Genomic DNA, 21,016 nt, shown 5'->3' on the forward strand with positions numbered 1-21,016 from the left:
AAACAAAATAAAAAAGGAGAGTTAGAAGGGAAAGCTATCCAATCATTGAAAGAGGTTCCTCGGGACTGCCTGTCCCACTGCTATCGCTCCTTTGCGGAGTAGTTGATGGGCTTCTAGACGTAGAAGATGAAGATGTCTGTATTCAGTGGCGTGAGGGGGCTTGGATGGTGGTTGATGTTGAAATTCCAGTGTATGGCCAGATTGAACTATATTCAAAACCCATTGATCTGATATCAGTTGCCAGCTTCGGAAGCATTGTGATATCCTGCACCCCCACTGGTGTTACAGGGGACAAAGGAACAGTAGGAAGATCCAACAAGCTGCTACTGGAGCTTAGAGGAATTTCTCCCCTGGTGCCCTTTTCGTCCTCTAGAGGTTGAACGAGAAAAAGAAGACGATTGACCTTGTTGAGTATATTGCGGCTGGTATGATTGGGAGGCCTGTGAGTAGGGAAAATAATGCTGTTGTTGAAATCCGCTTCTGTAGGCGGGGAGGCCTCTACCTCATGCCCCACTGAAGGCAACCATGCGGCATTGTAAAGTCCCTAGGGATTTTGCAGTTTCCGTATCCTTTTTAGGTTTCGCCTGGCCGAAGGCTGCGAACTGCGCAGCTTTTCGGTGCAGGCGAAATCTTATGTTAGAACAGAGTGGGCTTGGGATTACGCCCTTTGTACCATTGGCTAGCTCCATAAATGGAGGCTAGCCATTGGAACAGAGATCTGTCCGTCATGGCCGGACCAGATTCGTGGGCGTTCCTGCGATTTATTTTTTTATTTTTTTATTTATTTATTTTTTTTTTTTTTTCCCTCTCCACCCACGTCTGATCGTCATCGCGGCGGTGGGTGTGATGTTTTTTTTTTCGAGTCGGCCTGTTTTTCTTTTACAAGTGTTTGTTGTTGGAGTTGGCTGCAAGATTTGAGTTCCCACGAAGCGATCAGGTAAGGAGCATTTTCTTTATAAATGTGTTTTCACTTTGTAGGTTTACGTATTTTAACGTTTTCGCTCTTAATGTCGTTTTTCTGTTTCCTTTTGTTTTTATCCTGTTCCTGACCCCCCCACCTCCCTCTGTCCGCTCCCGCTGTCCATCTAACCGTTCCTGCCCCCCCAGGCTACGTGGAGCAGAAATGACGGGGTGTTTTAACTCAGACAGGCGGCCTGTCTCTCCCCACATAAGCACACTCCAGGCAGTCCACTCGGTATTTGATAAAAATAAGTGAGTGTGCAGTGTGGTGAGTGTGCAGTGTGGTGAGTGTGCAGTGTGGTGAGTGTGCAGTGTGGTGAGTGTGCAGAGTGGTGAGTGTGCAGAGTGGTGAGTGTGCAGAGTGGTGAGTGTGCAGAGTGGTGAGTGTGCAGAGTGGTGAGTGTGCAGAGTGGTGAGTGTGCAGAGTGGTGAGTGTGCAGAGTGGTGAGTGTGCAGAGTGGAGAGTGTGCAGAGTGGAGAGTGTGCAGAGTGGAGAGTGTGCAGAGTGGAGAGTGTGCAGAGTGGAGAGTGTGCAGAGTGGAGAGTGTGCAGAGTGGAGAGTGTGCGGGGAGTGGAGAGTGTGCGGGGAGTGGAGAGTGTGCGGGGAGTGGAGTGTGCGGGGAGTGGAGAGTGTGCGGGGAGTGGAGAGTGTGCGGGGAGTGGAGAGTGTGCAGTGCATAGGGAGTGGAGAGTGCATAGGGAGTGGAGAGTGCATAGGGAGTGGAGAGTGCATAGGGAGTGGAGAGTGCATAGGGAGTGGAGAGTGCATAGGGAGTGCAGAGTGGAGAGTGCATAGGGAGTGGAGAGTGCATAGGGAGTGGAGAGTGCATAGGGAGTGGAGAGTGCATAGGGACTCTTGAATTTGTTAGGCTTGTCTTAATCCTGTGTTTTAACGTCCATCTTTCTTACAGGCACAATGTCGAAAGGACCATCAGTTGGCATTGATCTTGGTACTTGGTACTCCTGCGTGGGCGTCTTCCTGCATGGCAAAGTTGAAATCATTGCCAATGACCAGGGCAATAGAACCACTCCAAGCTACGTTGCCTTCAGATACCGAGAGGCTAATTGGCGATGCGGCTAAGAACCAAGTTGCAATGAACCCAACCAAACACAGTTTTCGGTGAGTAAAGTACCTCGCGTATTTGGTTAATTGCTTTTGAGTTCCCACTCAGACATGTTTCGCTTGCCTCCCCCAGCAGCGACTTTAGGAGAGTTGAGGTCGGTTTACTAGAGGCCCAACTGTGCTCTTTTTACCGGTGTTCCTCGGTGGAAGCGATCCATTGGTGTTTCACATTACTTGGTTTTAGTCCAAGGTTACTGTTCAAGGTTACTGTCTTCCCATCTGGTTTATCAGTGTGACACGCGCGCTCCTAATTAAAGGCTGTCTTCACCAATTTCCTTAACAGTTGTTGCATTTGTTGGCTTGGTTTTTTTTCTTGGTGAGCTCGGCCATTGCTTTATAGCTTACTACATGAGGCGGCTGCTTCTCATACTAATCTTAGGGGTACTCCTAATGTGTAGGTGAAGAAAACCACAAGTTCAATGTTCTGAAGTGGTCGCTGTGATGAATTTTGTTCCAAAGCCATTCGTAGTTTCCACCTGAAGCCGAAAGGCTAATGTTGGCTAGTACCTTCCTTGGATGTCTGAGCGACCACGTAGTATCCATGTACCTACAGTCTATGGGTTATGACTTTAACGATTGGGGTGGGAGGGGGGAGTTGCAGTAAATGGTGACTTGAACAATAACGCCCGTTTATGGATCCCACTCATGTTGCTTGCATTAGTCACTGCCCAAACGCGTGGGTCTGAAGTCACTACATATGTTTTGCAACTACCCATTAGATTTGAGACGACATCCACTAATGGATTCTAGTGTCAGAACTGACAAAAGTAGCATCTTGTGTTTAATTTGCTTCGAATTACATTGCGGCCTAGATTCAGGATTTTGTTTCTTTTTTTTTTTTTTAGATGCTAAACGGTTGATTGGCCGCAGGTTCGAAGATCATGTTGTCCAGTCTGACATGAAGCACTGGCCTTTTACTGTAATAAGTGATGGCGGGAGGCCCACGGTTCAGGTGGACTACAAGGGGGAGGCAAAATCGTTTTACCCTTAAGAAGTTTCCTCCATGGTACTCACCAAGATGAAAGAAATTGCAGAGGCATACTTAGGCAAGGTAAGTCAGTTACTGAAGTAGCATTTACCGAATAGATCTGGCTATCCTGCTGGATAGTTTCTCTTCTGTAGTGTCTAATCCTAAACTATTTTTGGAAAATTTCTAAAGGGGGCGTTGGTGTGTTAACGAATGGCTACCAACCTCAATTTGCTTCGCCTGCTAAATTTGCTCTTTGTTGTACTGAGTTTAGAGTGGTTGTGTGATTTATTTTCTTAGAAACACATTCTAATGTGCACCAGAAATTGAAATGCTAATGTGTTTACTAGTACCTTCCTTGGATGTCTATATTAATAATATATGGGGTGGACTTCCCCTTGCTGCTTGACTTTATCACTTATTTTGTTTTTAGACCGTCTCCAATGCCGTCGTGACAGTTCCAGCTTACTTCAACGACTCCCAGCGTCAAGCTACTAAAGATGCAGGCACCATTGAAGGCCTCAATGTCTTTCGAATCATCAATGAACCTACTGCTGCTGTTATTGCTTTTGGTCTAGACAGAAAGGTTGGTAATTTCTTAGTCATATCTGACTTGTGTTGATACTTAGGAGTTAGATGATAGGATCTTGAAGTTGTAATGGTTGCTAGGAACCATGCTTACTTTCACAAAGCTACTCTTGACGCAATGGTCGCTGTGATGAATTATGTTCCAAAGCCATTCGTAGTTTCCACCAGAAGTCGAAAGGCTAATGTTGGCTAGTACCTTCCTTGGATGTCTGAGCGACTGTTAAGAGTACATACAAGCTTGAATTTGGTTGTCTGCACACGAAAACAAATTCTACTTGGTAAAAGCTGATGGCAGGAACATGACCCGTGCATTTTTCTGCTCCCAACAGCTTTTATTGCTACTGGGTTTAGTGTTGATCTAAAACCTAAAGCAGTCTTGATAAATGCTAGTCAGCCCGCTACCTTCCCCTTACCACCTTCCCTCCTCCCTAAAGCACCCCTGTTCTTTGTTTCAATTAACCCCTGTGAGCTGGAAACAGGTCTTTCAGAACGAGACTTCAAATGCCCAATGAAATAAAGCAGTCGGCCAAGCCTATGGTTGTGTACCATGCGCATTTTAAGCTGTCCTATTTAAAATGCAACTTATGGAGTCATTCCTTCACCAGTAGACCCTACTAGACCATACTAGTTTTCTTGGTATTACCTCGCATCTCTAACTTATTTTACTTGTATTTGGCGCTTAGTTAGTTTATAATTGCAGGCTAAGGGGCCCTCTTCTCTTGGCCAGTTCTATAAATACAAGTAGAGCCAGAAATGAAAGGCTCTTTGTGGAATAGTTTGCCCTCTGCACACGGACTGTAAGTCCCTGTAAACGCCGTTAAGGCTTCTGCCAATGATTGGGCTCGCTAAAATCTAGGCCCTTAAGTATAATCGCTAAATTTCGTTAAAACAGCTTTAAAGTTGTGTATCAAGCGTTTGCTTCATCGCAGTAACCGTAAATGTATGTTCGTGTCTAGGTTGCCGCTGACAGGAACGTGTCGATCTTTGATCTTGGTGGCGGTACTTTTGATGTCTCCATCCTGACCATTGAAGATGGCATCTTTGAGGTGAAGTCTACGGCAGGTGACACTCTTTTGGGAGGGTAAAGACTTCGACAACCCAATGGTTTTGTGGCCGAGTTCAAGCGCAAGCATGAGAAATATATCATCGATAACAAGCGAGCAGTTCGACGCTTGCGCACAGCCTGTGAACGTGCTAAGCGCACTCTTTCTTCCAGTACCCAAGCCAGCATTGAAATCGATTCACTATATGAGGGCATTGACTTCTACACCTCCATCACCAGAGCCCGTTTTGAGGAGCTGAATGCTGATTTGTTCAGGGGAACCCTCGATCCCGTTGAGAAGTCCCTCCGTGATGCCAAGCTCGACAAGAGCCAGATTCATGACATTGTCCTGGTCGGAGGATCCACTCGAATTCCGAAGATCCAGAAGTTGCTCCAGGATTTCTTCAATGGCAAAGAGTTGAACAAGAGCATTAATCATGACGAGGCTGTGGCTTATGGTGCAGGTTAGTTAGGAATCGTTATGGTACATAGAAGTGTTATTTCTTCGTTGGTCCTATTTTTTTTTATTTGAATTCCTTAACTCTAATTTGTATGTGGTAATGAATGTTAACCTTAAGCGTGTGTGTGTATATAATGCATTTCGTTCTTTCTGAACCAAAATTGCAATTTTAAGTGATTTAATTCCATCTTAAACTCAGTGGTGCAGGCGGCCATCCTTTCTGGAGACAAGTCTGAAAATGTTTAAGATCTGCTGTTGCTCGATGTCACCCCCTTGTCCTTGGGTATTGAGACTGCTGGAGGTGTCATGACCGTGCTGATCAAAAGAAACACCACCATCCCCACCAAGCAGACGCAGACCTTCACCACCTACTCTGACAACCAACCTGGTGTACTGATTCAGGTATTTAACATTTGCTTCATGCATGTGGAGATTTTTGTTTATGCATGCTGACGCTGCTGTAAAATTGTAACTGACCCGTGCATATGCCCTCGGCTACACGATTGCACCCCCATTTAAAATTAGATATTTTTCTAATTCAGCTTGCAGAACTGATTAAGTTATATGGACTTAGTGTTCTAGTTGCCATTTGATGGCACATGTTTTATGCCCTCTGGAAATTTGTCTTGAACGTGCAACTTAATTTCTGGTAGTATAGCTTAAGACATCTATGGATACACTGACTATAGTTTGCTGAGTCTTTAAATTTCATTCACCTGTGCTCAGATGTTGGGTGAGTATCTACTATTGGCATTTTAAAACTGGTCGTCCGTGCTTGCTGGTGCAATTTTCCAAGCCTGCATCAAATTTTAGTTTCATTAAAGTCTTCTTGACAGCTTATACGTACACTGGCATGTCACTAACTTGTTGGGAGGTAGGTTTTTGGATATGCCAGGAAGTGTAGCACTGTTACCAGGTCAGAGGAAATACCCTATAACCCCCGTAAGTATGTGGGTGTAAACCCACACACGTTGGTGTGATACAAACCATGTTTGTTCTAAGCATCCGTAGAGTTGTTAAAGTCCACTCAAATAGTTAATGTTAATAGTTTTAATCTAGACAAAGGACAACCAGCTAACGCATGTTTCGTCGCACTGGGAAGTATCCCGTGACGTTTTCAGGGCTGGGAAGGTAACAAAAGGTGTATGGCAGCATGTGTGTTTTTAGTGAAATGAGAACACACGTGGAAACCCTATAAAAGTAGTGTGAAGGGCCTGAAGGCAAATAACTTGACTTTAAAAACAAAACCACACTTGCCTAGTGGTAAGTGACGTACGACCATGGTAGGGTTGATGTTTAAGGCACTGATGGTAAGGTAAATGTTTAAAGGTACTGGGAGGATAAGTGAGGTTAGTCAGTGGAAGCAGTATGAGAACAACAAACGTCAACACATGGCGGAACAAAAAGTAAGTGAAACATTAACAGCAGAGCCTGTAATAAACATTCGACAGTATACAATAAACCAAATACATGTTTGCTCTGACCAGAATCGGTGAGTACAATGCCGTCTGGATGAAAGGAGGGATCATAACAGTGGGACGTAAAAGTACAAGGGTAACCAGGGCTGGCGAACAGACAATTGGGAAAATCAATGGATAGAGTGCAAAGGAACTATAAAGGTACTTAGAATTTGGAAAAATCAGGAAAGAAAGGGGGTGGAGTAAGAAGAAAGAAACCACAAAGAATGACACGGCAACCAGATAAAAAAGTTATCTCACTCCTCCGCCTGGGATAACTCCGACCCTGCTGCTATGTTTAAAGAGACTGGTGCTGAGATCCAAAATGTGGGTGGGGCTCCTACAAATAAAAAGCCGAAATGACTAATGGAAGCGACTTAAGGGGTGGGGAAACAACTGCATGCCAAGTAAGGCTTACCTTGTATATCAAGGAAAACCTACTGTAAGGGAACCTGAAGTAAATCTGGATTAGTTATCAAAGCGTCTGTATATAGCGTCAAAATATCACAGGGTGTAAGGGCCACGGCGGTCTTACCATGGTATGGGTGATCCCAAACTAGTGCCAGGAGCTTTGTAGAAAGGCGAATCAGCCGGTCCACATGATCTGGAAAAAACGGGACCCGCAATGAGTGCTCTCGAAATAAAAGGGGGTGGTGTAGTCCCCATTGAACTGGGAGCGCGGGTCTTTCGTTAAGTGTCAGTGGCTAAACGAAACCTCAGTGAGATTGATAGCCTAGGTTTACACTCCGGCTTATTTCAATCTGGATCCTGTTGTGGCAGTGGCCTGCTACTCAATTCTTCATTTGGCTCTTGTAGCAGTTCTATGTTTTTCCTGCTGGTGCTGTGCATTGACCATGATCGTAACTTCACAAGTGTACAAACAATGTGTCCACGGACCCACTCAACAAACACTTTCTTTTTTTAGGTGTACAAAGGCGAGAGGGCCATGACTAAAGATAACAACTTGTTGGGCAAGTTTGAGTTGACTGGTATTCCGCCAGCTCCTCGAGGCGTTCCTCAGATCGAGGTGACATTCGACATTGATGCCAACGGTATCCTGAATGTATCTGCTGTGGATAAGAGCACCGGAAAGGAGAACAAGATTGCCATCACAAACGACGAAGGTAAGCTACTCTACAGGCTTCAATGGCTGAGGCTTACGTTTTGGCTGTTTCAAGTTATTAGCTTGAGTGATGCAAGGCTTGCGCCTTGGCTTTAATAGCGTGTAGCAGAGGGCATGGTCGCCGTGATGAATTATGTTCCAAAGTCATTCGTAGTTTCCACCAGAAGTTGAAAAACTCATGATGGCCAGTACCTTCCTTGGATGTCTGAGCGACCGCATCTGCTCAATTAAGGTTGTCTGCGTAAACTTAAGTGGCTGCTACATGATCTGACGTTATTTTTAATAGGTCGCCTCAGTAAGGAAGACATTGAGCTAATGGTCCAAGAGGCTGAGAAATACAAAGCGGAGGACGAAAAACTGCGCGACAAGGTGTCGTCCAAAAACTCTCTGGAATCCTATGCATTCAACATGAAGGCAACGGTGGAAGACGAGAAACTGCAAGGGAAAATCAGTGACGAGGACAAACAGAAGATTATGGAGAAATGCAACAAAATAATTGCCTGGCTGGATAAAAATCAGGTACGTGTTTCAGAACAGTACAATGCTTTCTTTGATTTGACCTGGTCGCTGTGATGAATTTTGTTCCAAAGCCATTCGTAGTTTCCACCAGAAGCCGAGAGGCTAATGTTGGCTAGTACCTTCCTTGGATGTCTGAGCGACCATTAATCACCATAACTGTACTATTAACCGTGTTTTTTAATCCAATGTCTTGCGCTCACTTCAAGCATCAATGCATGCCAAGTGTTAATCATGTATATTTAAACGTGTTCAATTTCAAACGCCCCAGTAAGGACTGCACTTTGGTTTAGCGTAGCTCTATGCGGGGCAGGCTTCTGCTCGCTATGATTTGCCTCTTGATCTGTTGTAAATTATGCAAAGTTCTAGCCCTATAAATACTATGGTACACGAGTCCCGCATGATTTGGTCAACTGCCATAGGGCGCGAGGGTGACCAGAACTTGTATGCCCAAAAAACTAGGGGCAATCATCAATAAAGGGCCTTACATTATCGCCGCTTTTATCGGCAGGAAACTGCCGATAAAAGCGGTGATAATGTAACTCCCTTTCTTGATGATATGCCCCCTGGACATTCAACATATAGGATTACATTTGTATTACTTCTCTCTAGTGTCGAATGCCCGCGCTCCTCAGAACGTAATATAACCATTTTGAAGCAAATGTTATGCATCTTAAATTGCTTTCTTATAACTGCTACCGACTATCTATCTCCCCTTTAGTAAACCTAAGAGCACCTCCCACCGTCTTCAGTCAACGTCTAAAACACGGGGGCCATGAGCTAAATTCTTGAAATTTACCAAGTTAGTCGATTGAACTCTAGACTGTCCCGCCAAATCCGGGCCACCCTTAAAAGGGAAGGGGTGGCGTATAATGCAGAGTAACTGATCTGAATTTCGCCCCTCTCGCGGCCATTGTTAGTTCGTACCCAGCTGCTGCGTTGTGTAACGCACGTGTTCCTTTTTGCTGTTTGAGCAGACTTCCACTCACTAATGCACCCTCACGCTAACGTGTGACTCCTTTCTTCCAGACTGCCGAGAAGGAGTTCGAGCATCAGCAGAAGGAGTTGGAGAAGGTGTGTAACCCGATCATGACCAAGCTGTACCAGGGTGCTGGTGGGATGCCCGGCGGCATGCCCGGAGGGTTCCCAGGCGGCGCTGCAGCTGGCAGCGGTGGCTCATCTGGACCCACTATCGAAGAAGTCGATTAAAAGAGTAATTTGTTCCGCAGAGTTTTGTCGTCAAAGGTGATCCAAGGACACAAATTTGTAACAGTAGCTGTTTGAAAAGCAAACCCGATTTCACATTGAAGCTGCTGTGCACCTACTGGGCATTCAGAGTACTTGAACCTGGGGCGAGAGGAGAGAACAGCATTGCACTTTACTTATCTGTACTGTAACAAACTTTGAGTCCTGACGAATAAAATCTATTTAATTGGCAGTTAACTTTTTGTGATGTGGACCTTTTGTGATGTGGACGTTCTGACAAGCTGGGTGCTGATGAGGAGGTGTGTACGCGAAGTGGCAATTTCTAACCATACTCCTGGGCCGTTAAAACTAGATGATAACGTTTCCTATAACCTTGAGAGGTTAAATTTGCATAATTGATTACGTTTGTAAACCGTTTGGCAGCCATGAAAGGACTGAATTGCAAATTGGGGACCCTTGGCAACTCATGCAGTTCAGTCCGTTAACTTGAGGGGGGGGGGGTATAAAGTAGGCTATAACTGAATTAATTGATTCGTAGTTGTGGATTTGCAGTGCTGGTTCATTCTTTATCTATTGAATATCTGCTTTACAACTTTTTATTTCCATGCATCCAATATATTTCCACATGATGATAATGAAAAAAAGAAACATTTATAACTTTTTTTTTATTTTAGTTGGGACTATGATGACCAGAGTAGATGACTTCGTTTATATCGGAGTTCTGTGGAAGCTGGCATTGGGTCTGTTCCCTTTAAGCGGTATGCAATGTTAGTCGTGTTGTGTCCTCGTGCACCCAAGGTGATGTGATTGAGGCAAACCTGAACAAATGCAAGGTCCTGTATAAGGTCTGTTCTAGCTACTGTTTAGGTTGCAGCCCTGGTCTCTTGCAAGGCTTTTCTTGCAAACTACACCTCCACCTCAGCTCCGTCTTAATTTATATGAAAGTCCTTTTCTCCAGTATTGGAGTGTCTTTCATAGATTCACATGCTTGAATATTCCCCGTCGTCGGAGTGGGAGTCCCACGGTAAATAAAATAGCAATAAATACTAAATATATATATAATATATAATAAATATATAAAGTACATAATAAGGATAAACCCAAAATATGCATATGCATATGCATTGTTAGTCCAAACTGCAGCCAATCAGGCGCCAGCAGCCCTCTAGAACCTTCTCAGAGCTCAAGCCCTCAGATTTTCTACCGCACGTCGTGTGTAAGGGAGTCTCCCTGAGCTCTGCTCAGTTTTTCTTCTCTTCAAGTGTTTTCCAGTTCTCTACAATGTCTTCAAGTAAGAAGTCTCTCTTCAGAGCTTGTTCATCCTGTGGAAAGCTAAGATTATTTCAGGAGGACCCTCACAGTAAGTGTATTTACTGCCTGTACCCTGACCATGAAGTGGGAAGCTGTAAGCTCTGTAGAAAATTCTCAGAAAAAACTCTTAAGGATAGAGAGGGCCGCTTACTAGTTTGGCTTCAAAGGCTGAAGGATAAAGACAATATACTTTCTGATGCTGAAAGTCTCGTTTCAGGCCACTCGAAAGCAGCTTCTAAGCGTGGTAGTGTGCAGGAGGTGCCTTCCCCATTTCTAAAAAAGAGGAAAATATCTCTCGCTTTAACCCCTGCGGTGTCTTCACCTTTACCTACCACGTCTGGGCCCACGAGACATAGCGCTCAGGCTCCTGCTTCGATTTCCAGTTTTTCTGTGAAGAAAACTGATTTTCCGTCGACGACGGTAGTTTCAACTCTGTCGACGAGAATGGCTGTCTCTGGATCAAAGTCGACGACGACAGTCACGTCGACGCTGGCCTCTGGATCGTCGTCAGCTTCGGCGTCGACGTCTTCGTCGTCGATGAGAGTTGTTCTCAGTTCAAAGACTGTTTCTTCTATAATTCCGATTTCATCTTCGTCGACGAAGAGAGTTCACTCGTCGACAGCCCGTTCGTCATCGACGAAAGGATCGAAGACTGTAGGTTCGTCTACGCCCTCGACGACGAGTGTACCGTCGACGGCTTTCCCGTCGACGAGAGAGTCTGCTTCATCTGTCCAGTCGACGACCGCTCAGTCGACGGCGGCTCCGTCGACGAAGACCTTAAAATTGAAGGTTCCGTCGACGACGATGTCCATGAAGATTACTCCGTCGACGATCTCGTCGACGACGACATCAAAATCAGTTCCCTCAAAGAAGACGACTGATATCATGCCGTCGACGCGTGCGCAGGACACAGTTTCCACGCCAGCCTCTTCATTTGCTTCAATGCCTTTATTGCCTCTACAGTCCAGCAAATCAGACCAGTTCGGGACTTTCACAGAAGGAGAAATGGTTAATCCTCCCTCTCCTTTGTTTGCTACTGATTCAGATCAGGAGTCTGATGACCAAGCTCAAAGTCTTTCGGACTTGAACATAAAGTGCCAAGACTTCAGTAACGATGAAGAGGAACAGTATGGCCAACATCAAGCAACTCACTCTCAAGTACCAGCTGCGATGTTGCCTATATCAATGATATCGAACCTCCAAAGTATGTTGGAGGATTACAATCGGCGATTCCCACCATCTCCACAGGTTGCTGCTGTCCCATCGGTGTTGAACCCAGTTACAGAGCCGACACTGGCTCCTTAACACCCAGCGCCGCCTGTTAATATTCATAGAAGTACATCAGTTCGAGTTCATACAACAATTTATCCAGATGATGATAATGAGAATCCTCCAGAGCGTGAGGATGGAGAAGTTTCGGATGTGGATGGTGATGGTGGTGAACATTTAGCGGAGTGGGATGACTATCGTGCTCAGACACCATCCCCTTCTCAGGTGCCGCCAGGGGATTCTCCTCCAGTGGATATTGCAGGCTTCCACCAATTAATGGACAGGGCGGCGCAACGGTTCAAATTACCACGAGTTCACAGAGAGGAAGATTGCTTCCTTTATGATTTCAAGAACCAACCATTTAAGCAGATACACACAGTCCCGATTATAGATTTCATCTGGGCTGAAGGGGTCAAATTAATGAAGACGCCTAACTCTTTACCAGCACAACTACCAAGGTTGGAAAAGAAATATAAGGCGCCAGTGGGATCTCCGACATGCCTTACAGTTCAACCTAAGCCGGATTCTGTCGTTACGCAGGCAGCTCAGAGAGGTTTGAAGAATCCAGCGTCTACTATCACCGCTCCTCCAGACCGAGAGGGTCGTCGCCTAGATGCAATTGGGCGTAAGTTTTCCTCCATGTCCTCTACAACGGTTCGAGTAGCTAACGCTATGGCTATCTTAGGTCGTTATGACCGTCAGGCTTGGGCAGATATGTCCGCCTATGTGGCGTTACTTCCGGATGCTTCCAAGGCAGTAGCGCAGCAGATTCTGCAAGAAGGAGAAAGAACTTCAGAGGAACTCATTGATTGTGCAGTGGATGTGGCCTGCACTGGTTTTCGCCAACTCGCTGGAGCGGCCGTCCTACGTCGACAAGGTTGGCTACGCTCAACTTCGTTTCGACAGGAAGTTCAGACAAAGATTCTGGATATGCCATATGACGGCGAGTCACTATTTGGAGCGCATATTGACGAAGCGCTGCAATCCATAAAAAAGGACACGGACACTGCACGTGCCTTGGGTACCCTTCAATTTAAGAAGCAGCCCTTTCGGGGTGCTCGAGGACGTGGCACTACATCCACTTTTTGTGGAGGAAGCAGTCGGTATCGGTCCTATAACCAAGGTAACCAACGTTTCACCGGAAACCGTCAACAGTCTTCCCGTCAGCAACCTGCCAGAAACTATCGAGGAAAGCCCACTTTCAGGGGAACTTCCAACAAACGTCAATGACTTGTCTGTCGAACTGAGAATTGGAGGGCAAATCTCTGTTTGGTTCTCAATGGTCCTCCATTACAACGGACCGTTGGGTACTCGACATTGTGGAAAAAGGCCATGCATTGGAATTTGTCGAGGTACCTCCTCCAACGCCACCTTCAGGACCACCACCTCCGCACCTCAAGGAACTATTCCATCAAGTTCCCCTTCTCATTCAGAAAGGTGCGGTGGAAGTAGTACCAAAGTCTCAGAGAGGGAAGGGGTTTTATTCCCGTTTTTTCCTTATCGTCAAGAAGAATGGAGACCCATATTGGACTTGAGAGCACTCAATCACTATCTCAAGGATCAGACCTTCCGTATGCTAACGCTTACAGAAATCTTGCGCTTACTCTGTCGGAGATTTCATGACGACGATTGATCTCTGAGACGCCTACTTCCATGTCCCAATACTCGCAGGTCATCGAAAGTTCCTGCGCTTCAAGGTGGCGCACCTTCATTTCCAATTCAAGGTACTTCCATTTGCCCTCCGGTCGGCCCCCCGAGTCTTTACAAAAATGTTGGCTCCGGTCATGGCTTTTCTTCGTCTCCAAGGCTTCCAGATATTCCTATATCTCGACGACTGCCTCCTGAAATCACAATCCCGCTCACAACTCCAGCACCATACTTCCATTTGTCAGACAGTATTTCGTTCCTTGGGTCTGTCCATCAACCTGGAGAAATCTCAATTGCAGCCAACAACTTGCAAGGATTTCCTAGGAGCAACGCTGGACACCAAACTAGCAAAAGCGTTTGTCTCCCGGGAACGTCAGCAAAGGATTCTCCGGTTAGTTTCACTACTTCTGGCAAAAAGGTGCACTTCAGTCCGTTTGTTGAAGTCCTTTCTAGGGATGGCTTCGTCGTGCATCGCTCTTGTCCCTCATTGCAGACTACGAGCGCGACCTATTCAACAGGCACTGGACGAACAGTGGCGTCAAGTCACCGGTTCCTTCAACGATCAGGTTACCATCACCATTCCCAAGAAGAAAGCGCTCGGATGGTGGGCACAACCACATCAGCTTGCGGCAGGCACGTCCTTTCTGTTCAACACCCCGGATCTGACATTAACGACGGACGCATCTCTGGAGGGTTGGGGAGCTCACCTCCAGGACCTTTCCGTCAAGGGGAAATGGACTCAGCACCAGAAGACCTGGCACATCAACAAATTGGAGCTCATGGCTATCTTTTTGGCCCTGAAATCATTTCAACCAGTGCTGCAAGGGGAGTCGGTTATCATACAGACAGACAACACAACCTGCATGCATTACATAAACAAGCAGGGCGGAACGAAGTCTCTGGTGTTATCCCGCCTAGCAGAGGCGATTTGGGACTGGTCCATCAATCATCAAATCACAATCACCGCAGTTCATCTTCCGGGGTTGTCCAACCTTCTGGCGGATTCCCTAAGCAGATCCCGATCATCCAACCACGAGTGGGAACTTCACCAGCCAACACTCGATATGGTCTTTCGTCGTTGGGGATTCCCGGAAATCGACCTTCGCAGCTCCAGAGAACCGCAAATGCCCCGCTTACGCAAGTTGGCATCCCCACAAAGGATCCCAAGGCAATGCCCTTTTGATGGATTGGTCGAATCTCTTCGCCTTTCCTCCGATCCCTCTGGTGCCACGAGTACTTTGGAAGATTCGGAGAGAACCCTGCCACATCCTTCCGATTGCTCCCAGGTGGCCACGACAGGCGTGGTTCTCGGAGCTGCTCCTCCTGTCTCAAGGCAAACCCATTCTTCTTCATCCTCGAATGGATCTTCTCTCCATGGACAGGGGTCAAATCTACCATCCAGACCCCGCTTCTCTGAGCTTATCAGCCTGGAACCTGAACACTGTGAATTTGCACATCTAACCATCCCTCAGGAGTGTCGTGACATCCTTGCTCAGGCCAGGGCTCCATCAACTATAAAGACCTATAAGTTGAAATGGAAACGCTTTTGCCACTGGTGTGCTGACGCCGGAGTGCATCCTTTGCGTGCCACGCCCGCTGAGCTCCTCCCTTTCTTTTTCCAACTGGCTCAGTCGGGTTTGTCTCATGCTACTTTAAGAGTTTTTCTGGCGGCAAGATCACGCTTCCGCCATGATGGCTCCGCCTCCCTATGTTCATCCAGGTTAATACGTCAATTTTTCAAGGGACTTCTTCGAACTTTTCCTCCAGTTCGGCGTCCCCCTCCCGAGTGGCGCCTCAATATTGTCCTATCACAATTAATGACTGCACCTTTTGAACCAATCCATAAAGCAGACCTCAAGTATGTCACCTGGAAGGTCGCGCTTCTTCTTGCTTTGACGTCTTCACGTCGAGTGAGTGATATGCATGCATTCACGATCAAACCACCATTTCTACAGTTTAAACCGGATTCTGTGCTTTTAAGCACTAACCCTACTTTTCTTCCAAAAGTGCCTTCAGACTTCCATATTAATGAGCCTGTTATACTGAAGTCTTTCTTTGCTAACCCGCAATCTCCTGCGGAACAACGCTTGCACTCTTTGGACATTAGACGAGGTTTAAAGTTCTACATCAGCAGAACAGCCCAGTTCCGAAGATCGGATCAGCTCTTTGTAGCCTATGGCCGCTTTCAAAAAGGGCGACCAGTCGCCAAACCTACAGCAGCCCGCTGGGTGGCTTCGGCGATTGCTTTCTGCCATCAGAAGGCGGGAAAGCCTTTACAGACTGCAGTACGGGCCCACTCTACCAGGTCTATGGCCTCTTCGACTGCACTCTTTGCCGGAGTCCCATTGCATCAGATTTGCAGAGCAGCCACATGGTCCAGCAGGCACACGTTCACAAAGCACTACAATCTGGGTGCCATGGCTGAAGGAGATACCGCAGTTGGACAAGCTGTGCTCCGTAATCTTTTTCAATAAGGTTAGCCTCTATTCTGCCCTCCTCCTAATAGTTTCCAGTTTATTCATGTCTTCTTTATGTATGCATATATTTGTATAACTTCTATGGCATGGGTTATTACACCTGTTGATTCCAACCTTTTGCTTATACATTGCATTCTGGAAACTTTGTGTTGGGATACGGACTGCTAACTATTCTATATTCAAGCATGTGAATCTATGAAAGACACCCCAATACTGGAGAAGAATAATTGTTACTTACCTGTAAACAGGTGGTTCTCCAGTATTGGTGTCTTTCATAGATTCACATGCGACCCTTCCTCCTCCCCTCAGAGGCTCTCTTCTCCTCATAGACTCTGTGGTCACTCTTGTGCTACGAAAATCTGAGGGCTTGAGCTCTGAGGAGAAGGTTCTAGAGGGCTGCTGGCGCCTGATTGGCTGCAGTTTGGACTAACATAATGACAAGGATAGGCTGCATTGGAACTTTTATATTCCCATGCATTCCTATGTAGAATTTTTTGGTTAGGTACCCTATGCTTCTATGCATATTTTGGGTTTATCCTTATTTTGTACTTTATATATTTATTATATATTATATATATATTTAGTATTTATTGCTATTTTATTTACTGTGGGACTCCCACTCCGACAACGGGGAATATTCAAGCATGTGAATCTATGAAAGAAACCAATACTGGAGAACCACCTGTTTACAGGTAAGTAACAATTGTTCATCTCGAGGTGTGAGGGTGTCCATATGACTTATCTCGAGTTGTGAGGGTGTCCATATCACTTACCTCGAGGTGTGAGGGTGTCCTGTTAGTACCTATTATGGTTCCCATTTGCTTCTGTAGAGACTTGCACACTGGCCCTAACATCTATGCTGGTTACTAGTGGAGGGCAACTAGCTTTTTAACGGGGTGCCTCAAATGATTAATCTACTGCGAAAGAGGCTCATCCTTTAACCCTACAGAAGTAATGGTTATTGAAAAACGTCTGAGTTCACTCCAAACCACTCGACTTGTAAAGCCTTAGGTGCTTGCCAGTGACTAACCTGCACCAGGAGTGGAAAAGTGCCCCAGGAGTGATGTTGGGGCACCTTTCCAGGATTGTCCAGGGTCATTTCAAATATCCATGGGCACGAATTATGCTACATCTGCAAAAAAAAAATGTATTTGGCCTTCCTTGCTGTCTTGAAAGACCCTTCTGCACCGATGTGGGCCTATCGGATAATGCTGCTCCAGACACCCCAACTCTAGACTGGATTCATGCACAGCATGTAAATCTATTGCACTACTGGGTAATTAACAGTCCTTTGCTCCTCTGGTACCTTGACTTGCGTTGCTGGCCCCATTTTCACATCAAAGAAAAATAAACCCTTCAGACACAGAACTGGGTTAGTGTAACTGGGAGCTGCTCTTTCTTTAACTGCCACTCCCATATCCTACCCATTCATCCATGCAATACATAGACTGTAGGCCTTATTTTTAGTAACCATATTTCCCCTTCACATCATATATACACCCTATAAATCCAGATCGATACATACAAACCGTTGCAAGAGGACAGTTCAATTAAATTCGGTCCAAATGTACTTGGGGGTTCTGTCATGCTGAGAATCTTTAGGTTCAGGATAATATAGCTTAACTTAAATCAAAAGTTTTAAGGCTGTAACCTTTATGGTTCAGGCATGGGACTCTTTAATATCTTCATATCTTCGCCCAATGGCATATTTAAGAGCCACATTGTTTGTTCTGTCTGTGTCGCTGACAGATATACGTGTGATCCGGTCAAATCTGCATTCACATCAAACAGCTATAACTGAGAAAATTAGCTGCTGGTGGAACTCATCGTTAAGCTTCTATATGAAGTGCTATTAGAAATAACCTCACTCCTACCAAGACTAACTGAATGTCTCTTGTCCGACCATCGGGAAGGCCTGCAGGTGGTTTTGGTCTAGATAACTCTTCAGGACTTATGTGCACAGTGCCTTGAAATGCAGCGCAAACATGACGTGCCATCTTCAGCCAGTCTCACCCTATACTCCGGATCGGAGTTGGAACAAGCCAGGGGTCTTTTGAAAGTGTCGCACTGAGTGCCCCTGATCTGAAGCAGAAAACAGTTTCCAGTCAAAATGGTGCACATGCGGTCACTGCACAAAGCAATGATGCGCACTCACCTGACTATTCGGATGCCCCCACTCCGTGCCGAAACAACCTAGAGCAGTGGCTTCCTCCTCCAGAATCACCCTCAGAACGCCCATCGGACCATAGCTTTAGATTCTGAAACAATACTGTTTAGGCTCAGACCACACTGACACTGTAAAGTCACACATTCAGACCAAAACCTCGTAAGTATGCAAGAGCAGCTCGGTCCTTCAACTGGCTATGCTCACCCTGTAAGAGACAATTGTCTTTTGAAGAGGTTATGGAAACTTATTCATCCTCTGAAAAAAGGAAATAACATGGGCACTAGCCCCTTACATCGTCCTGTCCTACCCTCCAACACCCCCCACTGCCACTTATTCACCACAACAGTCTGAGGGAGCATTGCACCTCATCATAGAATTTCACCCATCGGGAATGATTAAATAGGGGGCCCATGACATGACTGACAAACACCACAAGGTGATACAGACCTCTACCCTGCATGCCCACAACCCACCAAATGATGCTGCTTATTAAGACTTGATAGCCAGGGCTACAGCATGCCACCATGTATCCTTGCACACAGACCCTATCAAGGATGACTTCCTCGCGGAGATCCCCACTAGTGCCTCACTAGGAACCACAGCCAAACTTCAGGAAAAACTCGCACATCCAGAATGCCTCCGCCTGACTAGTCCTGAACGTCCCCCGACACAGCCACATCTCCAGCCACCTTAGACCTGCAGTGGCTCCCCGTCAACAAGCGAATAGCGTTCAGGCTCCTCACCCACGCACACAAGACCCTCCACGACCTGGGCCCCAAGTACTTCAACAACCGCCTGACCTACTACGCACCCATCCGCTACGACCCCCAGCACCTTTGAGACCCTACCGGGTGAGTAGCGTGCTATACTAATGTCAATTATTGATTTGCACTATGAGGGTCCCAGTGCTCAAAGGAGTGGTAGGTCATGCAGATGATCTCATTACAGAACCAGTAAGAGCATGAATTATGACAATAAGAGTTGGAAAAATACAAGACTGCACCATCTGACCAAATTTACATACAAGGACAGCCTCGTTGGTAGGAGCCAATGCAAAGAGGGCAGTTGTTTCTGGGCCCAGTTCCCCCAGGCCATTCTCAGTGAATGCCTTGATGCGATTGCCTTCAAGATCTTGCCATTCAGGATGTATGGGATCCCAAACACCAGTGTCTCTATATCAATTACCTAGAGCTTCAAGCTGTTCACCTGGCATTGAAAGGGTTCTTACGACCTAATAAAACATGGTTGTCTGATACTGACATACAACATGACGACCATGGACTATGTACAGATTGGGCTCAATCTCTAATCACGCTTAGCCTAAACCATCCGTTGTATTACATCACAACAGTTCTCTCCTAGCAGAGCATGTTTCAAGGACAACCAATCAAGTTGAAGTTGCAGACCACCTCTGACAGATGCAGCAACAAAACCACAAATGGGAACTCCACCCAGTCCTCCCACCATATTTCCTCATGTGGGGATTTCCACAAATAGGCCTGTTTCCAACAGCAGAAAACACCAAATGACCAAACTTTGTGTTTATGCTCCAACACCTACTATCCAAGGTCATGAACTGGTAAGGGATATTTGCCTAAGCTTGTCTACCTCAGACTACTTCCCTATGTGGTCAGAAAGCTCAGGCAAACCTCCCTCACCCTAGACTAGTAGCTCCAACCTCGGCTTGTTAACCACTACTGGAACTCTCATTCCCCATGAGAACCCCCATGTCAATCTGGACCTTCTCACACAACCATGGGAAAACCAGGCATCTCGATCCCAAGGAAGATAACCTTTCCAGATGGCTCCTAAAGTCATAGAATTTGGGTGTTTAAACCTTTTACAGCGGTGTACAATTAGATCGGGCTACACTACCAAATGGAAACTATTTGTTGTCTATCAGTCAAAAAAACTCAGATGCACCAGTAGAAAACAAGTTACTTACCTGTAACTTTGGTTTTCCAGTAATGGTAACTTTCATAGATTCCCATTGCTTGTATCATTCCCCGTTGAGATGGGAGTCCCCGGTATACATAAAATAGCCATGATACTGATGGCTGAGCTTGTATTCCAAAAAGGGGGACACTGGGTTTTTGGGAAGGTCTAGCGTACACGCCCTAGACTGTCAGAAGTTCATTGGTGCATTAAAAATCTTAAAGATCTAGTTATAGTCACGGTCGCAGGCTCTCCTGTCAGTTGAGTAGTGAGGAGAGGAATTCCTCCTTTCGGAACTGGTGCCCTCGCACACCCAGCAAGCTTTCATATGGCCCTGCTCCTCAACTGGTCAGCACTGCAGTACCGGACGGGCACCCATGAAGGGGCTCTTTATTGGAGAATTTTTGTTCCTTGCCGTTTGGTGCTGTGGGTGTGAGGGCTCTAGTGTTTTTTTGGATATAGTAGTGAGTGAGATGGTTGAAACAGGTCAGGGGTCCTACGGAACCAACTTTCTTCTAGCAAGCTCCCTACCTGATTAATAAAGGAGGGGGAGAGGCGACTATCTGACTGAAATGAGTCCCCATAAGGGTGCTCTGATCCTGGTGGATCAACATGTTTTTTCACCTATTTGTCTGGAGAATCAGTGGCGATTCTTCAGGACCTTAACATGAAATTTGAGGTGAGAACCTACTTACCACTTTGTGGATCAGTGGGATATGTACCCATTGGTTCAATGGGCAACCTGCAGGGGAGATAAACATTCAAGAA

The 21,016-nt window shown here is 46.1% G+C and overlaps 4 non-coding genes and 1 pseudogene across 5 annotated transcripts; all 5 read left to right on the forward strand.

The window, feature by feature from the left end:
* Window positions 1-1,861: 1,861 nt before the first annotated feature.
* Window positions 1,862-9,674, forward strand: LOC147662609 (heat shock cognate 71 kDa protein-like; annotated as a pseudogene). Its single transcript, XR_015305519.1, has 8 exons — window positions 1,862-2,080; window positions 2,929-3,134; window positions 3,484-3,636; window positions 4,595-5,144; window positions 5,340-5,542; window positions 7,523-7,721; window positions 8,007-8,239; window positions 9,266-9,674. The product of XR_015305519.1 is annotated as a heat shock cognate 71 kDa protein-like (transcript).
* LOC147662610 (small nucleolar RNA SNORD14) lies at window positions 2,517-2,611 on the forward strand. The gene has a single exon (XR_015305532.1). It is a non-coding gene; the product is annotated as a small nucleolar RNA SNORD14 (small nucleolar RNA).
* Window positions 3,761-3,855, forward strand: LOC147662611 (small nucleolar RNA SNORD14). The gene has a single exon (XR_015305530.1). It is a non-coding gene; the product is annotated as a small nucleolar RNA SNORD14 (small nucleolar RNA).
* On the forward strand, window positions 7,839-7,933 carry LOC147662612 (small nucleolar RNA SNORD14). Its single transcript, XR_015305528.1, has one exon. It is a non-coding gene; the product is annotated as a small nucleolar RNA SNORD14 (small nucleolar RNA).
* Window positions 8,285-8,379, forward strand: LOC147662613 (small nucleolar RNA SNORD14). Its single transcript, XR_015305526.1, has one exon. It is a non-coding gene; the product is annotated as a small nucleolar RNA SNORD14 (small nucleolar RNA).
* Window positions 9,675-21,016: the final 11,342 nt, after the last annotated feature.

The sequence above is a fragment of the Lissotriton vulgaris genome, unplaced genomic scaffold, assembly GCF_964263255.1.
Source record: "Lissotriton vulgaris unplaced genomic scaffold, aLisVul1.2 SCAFFOLD_6437, whole genome shotgun sequence".
NCBI lineage: Eukaryota > Metazoa > Chordata > Amphibia > Caudata > Salamandridae > Lissotriton > Lissotriton vulgaris.